This window comes from Pseudophryne corroboree, chromosome 3 (genome assembly GCF_028390025.1).
Source record: "Pseudophryne corroboree isolate aPseCor3 chromosome 3, aPseCor3.hap2, whole genome shotgun sequence".
Taxonomy (NCBI): Eukaryota; Metazoa; Chordata; class Amphibia; order Anura; family Myobatrachidae; genus Pseudophryne; species Pseudophryne corroboree.
In genome coordinates, this window is record NC_086446.1 from 23,157,180 (window position 1) to 23,160,503 (window position 3,324).

At 44.9% G+C, this 3,324-nt stretch overlaps 1 pseudogene; it reads right to left on the reverse strand.

The window, feature by feature from the left end:
• Positions 1 to 2,870: 2,870 nt before the first annotated feature.
• Positions 2,871 to 2,989, reverse strand: LOC134897348 (5S ribosomal RNA; annotated as a pseudogene).
• Between the last annotated feature and the right edge of the window lie 335 nt (positions 2,990 to 3,324).

A 3,324-nucleotide genomic window follows, 5' to 3' on the forward strand; every position in this document is an offset into this window, starting at 1 on the left:
TTAGTGGTGGGGACGCTCCCGATGCACAGGAGAATCCTTCACCCGAATTCAGCATTGTGAGAGGCAAAGATATCCAAAGCATAACGTCTAATAAATGTGTAAACGTAAGACCATATGTCTGCCTTACATACCTGTTCTGCTTAAGCACCACATTGTGCTGCCAAAAAAGGACCTACCTTACGAGTAGAGTGAACAGAGACACTAGCTGGAATAGGGAGATCAGCTAGAGAATATGCTTCTGAAATCGTCATCTGAAGCTATCTTGCCAGCATCTGCTTACCAGCAGGCCATCCTCTCTAGTGAAATCCATAGAGAATGAAGAGAGAATCTGCTTTTCTGATGGCACTGGTACAATCCACATAGATCCCTAATGCACGGATCACGTCCAGCGATGCATCTCCCGCAGAAAGGCCCGGAACCTGAAAAACTGGGACAACAATTCCTTCGTTAAGGTGGAACTTAGTCATCACCTTGGGAAGATACCCAGATCTAGTTCTGAGAACTGGTTTATCTGGATAAAAAAAAAATCTGAAAATTGGGAACAACATAACAATGTCCCTAAGTCTGATATTCTTCTAGCTGACACCATAGTCAGTAGAAAAATACTTTATCTGCCAACTCTTTATGATCCATTTTATTAGGTGGTTCAAATGAGCAACTTGAAGGACTTTCAGGACTAACATAAGTCCCACGACCTGTAAGAGGAACAACCAAAGGTTGAATGTGCAGCATATCCTGGAATAAAGTACGCACATCCTGTACATTGGTCATTTACTTTTGGACCCCTACAGTCAATGCCAACCCTTGCTCTTTCAAGGAAGCCATCTTCAAACCTTTATCCATTCCTGCATGAAGGAATGCTAAGACCCTGGAAATTCTGAAAGATGTAGGGTCTATTTTTCCTTCACTGTACCAATGAATATAGGCTTGCCATATTTGGTGAGAAATGTGAGCTAAGGAATGTTTCCTTGCTCTGAACACTGTTTGAATTAACTGTTGAAAAGATCCTCTTGACATCAAGATAGAGGTTTCAAAGGCCACGCAGTCACAGACAGTCGATCCAGATGTTTGTGATAACCAGGACCCTGCGTTAGTAGGTCTGGACGTTGAGGGAGCAGAAGGATCCATTGCCATTCTCCGCTGGTTTTCTTCTTTTAACTTTCTCACCACCCTGGGTAATAGGGTGAATGGACGACACCTAAGCCAGATGAAAGTCCCATCACACCGATAAGGCATCCACAAAGATTGCTCTGGGATCCTTTGTTTTTGACCCGTATGTGAGCACTTTGTTGTTAAGACAAGACGCCATGAGATATATCTCTGGCAAGCACCTCTAGTTTTACTAGAGTTTTTACTAGAGCCCATTCGCTTCTCTGAATGGCGTGTCGACTTGAGAAAGTCTGCTTCCCTGTTTAGGATTCCCGGAATGAAAACAACGGATAAGGTTGGATGATGAAGTTCTGCCCACTTTAGTATGGGACTTACCACCTTCATCACTTTTCGGCTGCGAGTTCCTCCCTGATGTTGAGGTACGCTACTGCCGTCGCATTGCCCGAGTGGAACTGGACTGGTTTTCCCTGAAGACTGTCCCATGCCTATGCCGGTGCCCTGTATATGGCCCGAGGTTCCACCCTTTAACAGCAGACAACTTTCTTCTTTGGGAACTCAACCTTCCTGACACTGCTCCCCAGTGTCAGAATTTTCCCAATCTGATATCAAAAGGATTTCCCTTTGTCCAGCTGGGATGTCTGTAGCCACCAGGCTAACGACCTTCTTACTTTTATCGTAAGTACCATAGTCCGTTTTTATTATCTGATGCAATCCATTAATATCTACAGCACCTTGTATTCCCAGGTGAACCCTCCAACCACCAACCAGGCCAACACTGCCAAGCCTTCACGATCCAATGAGATTTGGGCATATCCAGTGTGGTGTGACTGTAGATTCTATTCGGTAATAATCAGACGCTGCAGAGACCTCGAGTGGAATTGTGCATACTCCACCCTGTCAATGTAGATACCATTAAACCAATCACCCGCATTGCTGCGTGAATGGATACAGTTTGACTGTGTAGCAAGTCCTGAATCCTAGACTGAACCCTGGATATCTTGTTGCGAGGTAAAAATTACTCTCTGCAGACCTGATCCAGTACAGCCCCCAAGTGAGTCATCCGGTGTGACGGAACTGGAGACGATTTTGTCCAATTAATGAGTCACTCGTGCCTCTGCAAACATGTAATTGTCTGTTGCAGATGACGTAAGAACAATCCCTGTGACTGTGCCAGGATTAAAAGATCATCTAGGTATGGGAAAACTGGCGGAGATAAGGTGTTATCACCCCTATATTCTTGGTAAATACTCTGGAGACTGTGGCTAACCCAAAGGGTAAGGCCTAGAACTGAAAATGCTGTTGGAGGATACCAAACCTTAAATAACACTGATGGACAGTGGTATAGGAACATGTACGTAAGCATCCTGTATCTCCAGGGATACCATATAATCCCCTGGCTCCATGCCAACATAAGGAACGTAATGATTCCAAGTGCCACCGAGGTTCCAAATTTATTTGTTCAGCATTTTAAGATTGAGCATGGGGAGCGAAATGACTCATTTGGCTTCCGAACTAAAACCAGGTTGGAGTAAAACCTTGTCCTCATTTGCAGGAGGAACTGGAATGACTATTCCCGACTGAAGCAATTTCTGAATTGCTTCTTGCAAAGCCTTGTCCTTCATCTCTACCCAAGATGGGCTGTCTTGAAGGCGGAAGCATAATCTAGAGATACCATGCCAGATCTGCGACCTGAAGAAGTCGGCTCCCCCAGCCTTGGGTCCCCCGGGCAGAGGCCCACACCATCAGACTGATGGTTTATTTTTCTACAGCACCTGGTATTTTCAGATGGTCTCCCATCCAAGTACTAACCATGCCCAACACTGCTTAGCTTCCAAACTCAGATGAGATTGGTCCTCTCCAGTGTGGTGTAGCTGTAGATCCCAACCGGACTTCTGGTAGCCCAATGCTTTCCTAGTCTTCCCAGACTTCTTGTATTGTTTTTTTTCCTTTCGCTCTTCCTAGAAACCAAAAGGGGTGGAACTTTAGGTTTGAAACTGTATGTGGAAAGAACTTGACCTTGGAATCTGCTTCCAATGATTCCACAACCTTCCTAGATTCTGAATCAGCCTCCACTTATCCAGCTCAACTGCTCTGCGAGCAGGTATAGTTGGGGCTGATGCCCTGGAGGAAATAATGCCCATACCCAATGCTGCTTCTCCAGGAACATTGTAGTCTGTTTTTTATATGAGCTATATGAGATTTTTGCTCTATAAA